This window comes from Orycteropus afer, unplaced genomic scaffold (genome assembly GCF_000298275.1).
Source record: "Orycteropus afer afer isolate SDZICR_OR568_19922 unplaced genomic scaffold, OryAfe1.0 scaffold00028, whole genome shotgun sequence".
Lineage (NCBI taxonomy): Eukaryota > Metazoa > Chordata > Mammalia > Tubulidentata > Orycteropodidae > Orycteropus > Orycteropus afer.
This window is the reverse complement of record NW_006921615.1, coordinates 13,291,526-13,301,826: the sequence shown is the minus strand read 5'-3', so window position 1 is coordinate 13,301,826 and position 10,301 is coordinate 13,291,526.

Genomic DNA, 10,301 nt, shown 5'->3' with positions numbered 1-10,301 from the left:
GCAGTCAAGTGCCTTAGGCACTATGCTACCAGAGTGAGAACAACAAATAAGAATTTAAAATCACAGAAAGGAAGGGAGACGTTTAAAGAATTAGATGCAAATCAGAAAGACAAAAAAACTAGAAGGAACACAGAAGGAAATAAACCCAGAAGATAATAGCTTAAAATAAAGAGAAGATAACAAATAAAAAGAAATGAGGAAAGAGATAACAGTGAGGCAAAGAATATCCTACAAAATACGGGAGCACTGGTGGCGTAATGCCTAAGGCATCTGACTGCTGTCCAGAAGGCTGGCAGTTCAAACCCCCCAGCCACTCCCTGGAAGGAAGGTTGGGCAATCTACTTCCATAGTGATACCAGCTCGGAAACCCAAGGAGGGGTCGCCATTAGTTGGATCTGACTGACAGCAGTGAGTTTGGTTTTTGAAAAAAAGATAATCAATATAAAGGAACAGAATTAACACCTAAAACTATCATTGAACCAAGGGGCCTTGAAACTACCCCAAGCCTTCAAGTATGAAGCTAGAGTAACCAACAGTAAAGCATATTCTACTGAAATTACTGAACTTCAGGAAAAGAAATAAGTCATTTTGGAATCTACACAGGAATAACAAGTGACTTAAAAGACAAAGAACTATAGATAATCATTTGACTTTTGACAGCAAAATTTCAGGCCAGAAAAAAATATAGTTAAGATCCATAAGAGAAGAGAATGTAAACCAATAATTTTATACCTTAAGAAAACGTGTATTAAAGTATTAAGGGCACACATGCAATTTTATCAGTGTTCAAGAACTTAGGGAATACTGTTGCTGTGCTTTCCTTCTGAGGAAAATATTGGTGAAAAGCTTCAGACAGTCACAGTGACTGAAGAGTTGGAGACACAAGGTTGGTGGTATTCAGCATCATTTGATGCTAAAAATCACAAAAAAAAGAGAGAGAATCAAATGTTATGCACTTCCACATGAAAGAAAACAACACTTAACACTTTTTTAAGAGAAAAGAATATGTGTGTGATCAAGACTCTGGATTCATGTATGCGGCAATCTGAGGAAATACAGAGGACAAAGTGATGTTTAAAACTTCTATAGTGTTTCTCACAACATGCATTTACTCGTATTGAAATCTATAGTATGAGAAATTTTGTAGGTTAAATGATCTGAAGATAGTTAATTTATAAGAAAAAGAGATGGAAGGAGAAATCTGAAGATAAAAAACAAACACATCTGAAAAGAAACAAAAAGCAGTCTAGAATCTAGGGATAAATATTTGGGTGATAAAATTGAAAATGCCCGCACATGATTATTATAAAAGTTGGGAAGTTGCTAGGGATAAGCTGTGGCAGGGAGATAAAGTACAGAAATCATGCTTCTGGGATCAAGTTTTACTTCTTGAACTGGTTACGAGGGTGTTAACTATTTAATCATTCAATAAGGAATCTTGGGTAGTTATCTTGGGTAGTTTCTTATATCTATGTTTTATGTTGTAATAAAGAAAAGTTTTAAAAAAAGTTACTTGACTTTTAGTTTCAAAAAAAAGTATGTTTAAAATTAGAAAACAAAATTAAAAATTGGATTCTATTATCCAAGCATAATTCATATGTATCATGAACGACTAAGGATGATATCAGAAGGAACTCAAATCATATCCATGTTATCAGTAGCATGGGCAGCTAGAAAAGAATATCAAAAAGGTACTTGTTTGATGATAGGGTGTCATTGTTGACTATAGAGAAAACCAAACATACAATAGAATGTTAGCACACTAACTGATACATTTACAAATTCTCTCTCTTCACTCCACCACTCTAGGAGTACTCCTTCCTGTTAGTCTAAATTGAGTTTAATTGGCTAAGTTTTAACCAGATAATGCATATTATCATTGCTTGTTTTAAATTTCCAAGTAATTTAACTTACATAAGTTGTTAGCTTTTGTGATGTGTCTTCATTTGTGGCTTTAGTTTTTGTTTATGCTTTTAAAATTATCATCGTTTGCTCTATTACAAAATAAGGAAGTGATAAAAAACTGTTCCTCAAGTGATACTGTGATAAGTAGAGTTAATTTTGTTATTATAAATTAAGTAAACAAAACAGTTAATACACAAATGTATGCCAATAATAATAACAATATGTGACTGAGTGGCCATTTAAAAACACATAAGTTTAAAGTTTTAGTCACTTGTGTTTAAGCACTGTTGTAGAGAGTTAAGAACCTGGATATAGAATCACACAGTGTTTTGTTTATGCCTAGCTCTTCTATTTACTTCCTGTGTGATCTTGGGTTTATCCCTTTAATAATTTTGGTGCAAATTTTCTTATTGTTTAAAGTGGATATAATGACTATCACAACAAATTCTTGTAAAGTAAAATGAGGTATAAATGAATCTCCTAGAGAAACCAAAAGCTCCTACCACTGAGTTGATTGCAACTCATAGCAACCCTACAGGATAGAGTAGAACTGCCCCATAGCTTTTGCAAGGCTGTAAATCTTTACAGAAGCATTCTGCCTCATCTTTTCCTGATGGAGCTGCTGGTGGGGTAGAACCACTGACCTTTAGTTAGCAGCCCAGCACTTAATCACTACACCCCCAGGGCTCCTTAAAATTGGTAAAAGCCCACTGCCATTTAGTCTAGTCCAACTCATAGTGACCCTAAAGAACAGAGTACAACTGCCATGTAGGGTTTCAAGGCTGTCAGTCTTTATAGAAACAGACTGCCTCTCTCCCGCAGAGTGGCTGGTGGGTTCCAACCACTGACCTTTTGGTTAGCAGCCCAATGCTTTAACCACAGCACCACCAGAGATCCTTGTAATCAGTAACCCAAAAAACCCACTGCTGTGGAGTCCATTCTGACTCATGTTGTTGTTGTTATGTGCAGTAGAGTGGGCTTGACTCATAGCGACCCCTCTTTGGGTTTCCGAGGCGGTATCACTATGGAAGTAGATTGCCCAACCTTCCTTCTGAGGAGTGGCTGGTGGGTTTGAATCGCCAGCCTTCAATGGGTTTCTGACGTCGTAAATTTTTACAGAAATAGATTGCCCAGCCTGGCTTCCATGGAATAGCTGGTGGGTTTGAACGATTGTGAGGATGGCTCAGGACCAGGCCGTGTTTTATTTTGTTGTGCGCGTGGTTGCTATGAGTCGGAAGCGACTCAATGGCGCCAAAAAACAATTACTAAAGAAGGTGCTATTAAATATCAGACAGAAGTTTTCACTAATATCCCAAACTATGCTAAGAAGTATTATTTAAATATCAATGAACAAGTTTCAGCCACTTACAGAACAAATACAATTCATATATTTAAATACAAGTTTAAATATCCACTTAATTCAGGTAATTGTAACTCTGTGATATAATACTTTAAAAAAAAAAATGCACTGCCGTGAAGTCAATTACAACTCATAATGACCCCCATTAGGTTTCTGAGGTAGTAAATCTTTATGGAAGTTGATTGATTGCCCAGTCTTCCTTCCGCAGAGTGGCTGGTGTGTTTGAACCAGCTCTGGTTAGCAGTCAGATGCCTTAGGCACTGTGCTACCAGAGCTCTTTCTGTGATATAATAGTCTCCCAAATATTATTTAGATTACTTATAGTCATTTGCAAGTAACTTCTTCAAATCATCATGAAAATTCATTAGAATTTAAATCTGGTAATACGCAGGACAGCTTCATCAGCACAAGTCATTTTCCTCCAAACTATGAGACGAGGTCAAGCAAGATCAGGTTACTACTACTTTTAAATTGTGGAGAAAATAAGTTTATTCCTCCTTCCCTTCTCTTTAACACACTCACTTTACAATTTAAAATGCTATAATTGGACATACAAGGTGGAAGCTGACCAGTTGAAAGAAATAATTTGTATTTAATCGTGCTGTTCTGGTTACCTAGTGCCCTTCTCACAGGACTATAACACAAATGGGATGGCTTGAACAAACAGGAGTTTATTCTAACAGTTTGGAGGCTGTAAGTCCAAGTTCAAAGTGTCAGGCTCTAGGGGCTGGGTGAAAGTTCTTCAACTTTAGTTGGCTTCGGCTCTACCTCGTGCTCCCAGCCCACTGAAGCTAGAGGCTTTTCTTCACTCAGTTGCTGGCTGCTAGGACTGACAAGCCCACAGTTGACAAGTGGAAAGGCACAGTCCTGATGTTACCAAACCACACACATGCCATTAATTCAAGGGATTAAAAGTCCCAGGCTCAGCAGAGCATGGCAGGCTGCTGAACATGTTGAACATGCAGGGTTCTAGTGTGCCATAAGCTAGAGACTGTTCCCAAAGTTGCTGTTTATATGCGGGAAGCAGACCACATCTCTAAGGCAGCTACTCAGCTGCTCATAGTAGATTCCGCCATGGAATTGATTACCAGTCTGATTACAGGGAATACTACATCCAGCTGTCCAGCCACTCAACCAGGCCCAGTCAGGTTGACACACAAACGTAACCACCACAAGCGCTAACATGTCCCATTTGTTATAATCAAACCAAGGACTTTTCCTAAATTATACTAGTAAAGGTAATATATATTGAGAAGTTACTCTCCTCAGACATCCTGCTAAATTATTATATGCATATTAGACATGAGAAAACGTATGTTAATCTGGATTACAAATGCAAAAATAGGAAAAAAAGAAAAGTCTGTTCCCTTCTAGGAAAAAAAAAAAAAAACTCACTGCCATTGAGTTGATTCTGACTTATAGTGACGCCCATTGAGTTTCTGAGGTAGTAAATCTTTACAGAAGTAGATTGCCCAGTTTGCCTTCCAGAGTGGCTGATGGGTTTGAACCACCAACCTTCTGGTTAGCAGTCAAATGCTTTAAGCACAGCACTACCAGAGTTCCTTCCTTCTAAGAAAGAGACTACACATTTTTGAAGAAACAAAAGGCAAATATATGTTCATCACAAAACACTATCAAGAGAGTAGAAAGGCAACTACAGAATGGGAGAAAGAAAATATTTGCAAATCATATATCTGATAAAGTCTGATATCAAGAATATATGTTAAAAAAAAAACAAACTCTTCCAACTCAACAACAAAAAGACAAATAACCCAATTTAAAAATAGTCAAATAATTTGAATAAACATTCTCCAGATAAGATACAGAAATGGCCAATAAGCCTACGAAAAGATGTTCAAGGTCATTTATTATTAGGAAAACCAAAATAAATACCACTTTTCACTCACTAACATGGCTATAAGAAGCTCTGGTGGGGCAGTGCCTAAGGCATTTGACTGCTAACCAGAAGGTTGGTGAATCCAACCCACCAGCCACTCTGTGGAAGGAAAACTGGGCAATCTACTTCTATAAAGATTTACTGCCTCAGAAATCCAAAGGAGGTGGCTATGAGTTGGAATCAACTCGATGGCAGTGGGTTTGTTTTGTTTTTTGTTAACATGCTGAATAATAAAACAAAACAAAACAGAATATAGCAAATATTGATGAAGATGTAGAGAAAGTTTGAACCCTCATGGCAGGAATATAAAATGATGTAGCTACTGTGGAAAACAATTTGTCAGTTCTTTAGTAACTTAAATAGAATTACCATATGACCCAGCAATTCTTCTCTTAGTTATATGCCCAAGAGAAATGAAAGCATATGTGCACACAAAAACTTGTACACACAAATATTAGTAGGAGCACTTCATTTAAATCAATAGGTGGAAACAATCCAAATGTCCATCAACTGATGAATGGATAGACTAAATGTGATAGAGCTCTAAAATATATTTTTCAGCCATAAGAAGGAATGAAGTACTTGCTACAACATAGATGAGTCTTGAAAACATTGTGGTAAGCAAAAATAGCCAGACATAAAAGGCCACATAATGTATGATTCCACTTATATGAAATGTCCAGAAAAGGCAAATCCACAGAGAAGAAAGCAGACTTGTGGTTAGCAGAGAATGGAGGAAACAAGGCAGGAACAAGGAATGACTTAATGGGACCAGGATTTCCTTATAGGGTGATGAAAATGTTCTATAACTAGCTAGTAATGATGGCTGTACAACATGGTGAATGTACTAAATGCTATTGAATTATATACTTTATAATGGTTGTGGAAGTTAAGGTTGTGTGTCAAGTTGGCAGGGCTGTGATTTTCAGTAGCTTGGCAGCTGGCTGTAGTTATTCCCTTTGATGAGACTGGATGTGATGTAATCAACTCCATGGTGGAATCTGCTGTGTGTGGTTAGTCAGTTGATGGGGCGTTGCTTTCAGGGTATAGCCTGCTTCTAGTTGGAAAGGATCCTGCATTTGGTTCATAAATCTTCATTTCCGGTTCCTGGCCTTGAACCAGTACCCTGCCATACTGTCTGACATATTGCCTGCCAATCTTGGGATTATTGTCTTCGCAGCCTCTAAGTCAGCAAACTGCCATTTTACCTGTCAATCTTAGATTCATCAGCCTCAGCAGCCAGCAGCTGCATGAGTCAGGAACTGCCTCTAGCTGACTCCTGTGGGCCTGGAAGGCAGAGATGAAGCCCAACATCAGGGGCCTCCAGGCAGCTCCCTAAAGCCTGCACTCTGAACTCAGATTCTAGCCTAGTCTTCCCTGAGAGCCGTCACTCTAATCTGGACTTCTAGCCTCCTAAACTGTAAGAGAGTGAGTTCCTGTTTGTTAAAGCCATCCACTTGTGGTTATTTCTGTTGTTGCAGCACTAGAGACCTAAGATGGTGGTTAAAAGATGAATTTTATATTATTTACATTTTACTGCAATATAAAAAAAAAAATCCACATAATTTAATCTCTTTTTTTCTCTTCTCATCTTTCCCTTTTTCACCTTCTTGCTTCTATTGTCCTTTTCCATATACTTAAACCCAGTCCTTTACTCTCATCATTTCTCTCCTTTTCCTTTTTTTCTCAGATTCCCAAATATCTGTTTAAAATAATTCATTATCATACTGAGTTGGAGTTAGTAACCTACTGAAATTTGAGAGGAAAGTATTGTTTGAAAAATAACTAAACAAAAAAACAAATTAGTTGTTCCAACTCATGACAACCCCCTGTGTTTCAAAGTAGAACTGCATTCCAGGGTTTTCAATGGCTATGACCCTTGGAAAGCAAATCACCAGGTTTTTCTTCCAAGGTGCCTCTGGGTGGATTTGAGGTACTAACCTTTTGGTAGTTGCATACTTAACTTTTTTGGTACCTGGATAACTGTTGTTGTTGTTGTTATGTGCCGTCGAGTCAGACCCAACTCATAGTGACCCCTCCTTGGGTTTCCAAGGCAGTATCACTACAGAAGTAGATTGCCCCATCTTCCTTCCAAGGAGTGGCTGGTGAGTTTGAACCACCAGCCTTCTGGTTAGCAGTCAAGTGCCTTAGCCACTACGCTACCAGAGCATTTTTTTTTCTTCAGACCTAGATAACTATGAGGCCTGAAAAACAAAACAAAACAAAACAAAAAAAACATTTTCTTTTAGAATAAAATTGTTCAATTTTAAATTAAAAAGAAGTGGCATAATTTACCTTAATCCCCTCTACAGAGTGAAAAAAAAATAAATAAATACTCATTGCCATTGAGTTGATTCCAACTCATAGCAACCTTAATAGGGTTTCCAAGGCTATAAATATTTCCAGAAGTAGATTATCCCGTCTTCCTTCTGCAAAACACCTGGTGGGTTTGAACCACTGAACTTCTTTCTGGTTAACAGCCAAATACCTTATCCACTAAACTGCCTCTCTGTTTAATACACTATAAAAAGAGTTTTTCTGGCAGAAAATAATGTGCAGTCGCTTTACATAATTGTTCACAACCCATCTCCCCACCCACATGCATCCTCCTCACCTTTTCCTGGGTCACAGAGGACTAATAATTTTCACTTCTTTTTGTGTATATTCTATAGTTTTATTATTTATGAAACATAACTCACACTGTTCACACCAAAGTAGTACATGCTACCTGATTCTTTCAACTTTTACTTGAATGTTCCTGGCACGGTGATTCATCCATAATTGCTTCTTTTCTGAAGTTCATAAAAGTTGTGAACAGAAACAGAAACATTAGTTGGGATATTACAATCTCAATGTGGGTGTCAGATGGGTCTTTTCACAGCTTTTTCTTTTCTTTTCTTTTCTCCTAATGATATATGTGCAACTGGGTTATTGCCAGTGAGAAAACCTGAAGCCAGTTCTTCTTTCCAGGAGAGATGAATATGTTTTTCCCAGGCCTCCAAACCTTCAAAAATCCTCAAAAAGAGATACTTAAGGAATCTCTTATGATTAAGCAAAGCCCATCTAGGTGTTACTGTCATCAAGGAAACTCTTCACAATGTCACTAAAGATTAATAATTGTAATGACGTCCAAGTTATCAACATTTATTTTCTGAATTGTACTTTTGGTGTTGTATGTGAAAGTCATTGCCAAACCTAAAGTCACGGAGATTTTCTCCTGTGTTACCTTCTAGATGTTATATAGTTTTGTGTCTTATATTTAGGACAATGTTCAATTTTGAATTAAATTTTTGTGATATAAACATCTAAATTTTTTTATTTGCATGTGGATACCCAGTTGTCCCAGCACCATTTGTTGCGAAGACTGTCGGTTCTTCACTTAATTGTCTTTGCTCTTTTTTGTCAAAGATTGACTATATTAGTGAGGGTCTATTTCTGAACTCTCTATTCTGTTCCACTTACCTATTCGTTCCTGTGGCAATACCGCAGTGTTAATCACTGTTGTTTCATAGTAAAGTATTAATAATTATACATTGATTTTTTTTTCTAGGAAATTTCTCTAAAATCTTTCCCAAAAAAAATAATGTTCATATTTCAACATAATATTGAAAGCCTAAATAAGAAAAAAATTATGAGGGAGTTTGTACAGTTAAAAATATCAGAGATAAACGTTTTCAGGATATTTGGATGTACTATTTGAATGTATTTCTATTTGTTTAAAAAGTTAGTTACAGAGTGTTGTATGTTGGGCACAGTGCCATTGTTGTTGTAGCTCCGTAGAGTTGGTCTCTGACTTACAGAGACCCAATGCATGTTGTGTATCAGAGGTTTCATTGGCTGATATTTGGACATAGGTCACCAGGCCTTTCTTCCTACTCTACCTTAGCCTGGAAGCTTCACTGAATCCTGTTCAGCATCATAGCAACATGCAAGTCTTCACCAACAGATGATGGTGCCTCTGCTTGAGTTGATTGGCAAGGAACAGAATGAGAGTTTCCTGCAAGGAAGATAAGAATTCTACCACTGACTATCCCTGTTCCCATGGACACAATGCTAGCTAGATATTAATAGGGGGAGAACCAAATAGACTTAGTACCTTTTCACTAGGAACTTACAAATTATAACTGCTATGAAGGAAGTAAACTGAGAATTAAAATGAATAATATTGAGTTATCCTGGAAGACATCTCTGAGAAAGCAATATATAGATTGAGAGCTGAAGGTTGAATAGGAACTAGTCAGGCAAAAGGTTTCAGAAAATGTCTTCTAAGCAGAAAAATTCCAGGAGTTAAAAGAAGGCCAGGTATAGCTGGAACTCAAAAAGAGGGAAATCTGCTTGAGATAAGGTTGACTAGCAGGCATAGAACAGATCAAGCAAGACTATGCAGAGCAATGGTAAGCCTTTGAAAGGTTTAGAAGGGTTGAGATAAGCCATTATTTACATTGCTAAATGACTAATCTGTTTACTGGATGAGAATAGATTGCGACAGAGCAAGAATAGAATCATACAAACATGTTGAGATGCTCTTGTAATCATCCAGGAATAAAATGATAATTTTGGAATACTAATTTGATGGTATTTAGTAATAGAATGGATGTAATAGGTAAAGAACTATCAAGAAATATTAAGAACAATTTTCTGTTACATTGTTGTTGTTATGTGCCATCGAGTTGGACCCAACTCATAGCGACATCTCCTTGGGTTTCTGAGGCAGTATCACTGCGGAAGTAGATTGCCCCATCTTCCTTCCGAGAAGTGGCTGATGGGTTTGAACCACCAGCCTTCTGGTTAGCAGTCAAGTGCCTTAGGCACTATGCTACCAGAGCTCCCTTTCTATTACATAGCCTGGAAAATTGGGTAGATGGAGATGTCATTTACCAGGTTAGAAAAGCTTACCAAAAAGGAGAAAGAGAGAGAAAGGGAGGAGAAAGGGAGGAAGATAAGGAGGGAGGTGGAGGGAGGGAGGAAGGGAGGAAGGAAACAAGGAAAGAAAAAAAAAAAACTTGGCTTATAGAGGAAGGGGAAATCAAGCATTTGATTTTGTTCAGGATATATTAATGATGAAAGTTTGAGCTTAAAAGTAAGTGGGGACAAATGGCACCTGTAAGAGAGCAGGAGTGGCAATACTAATTTCTGATC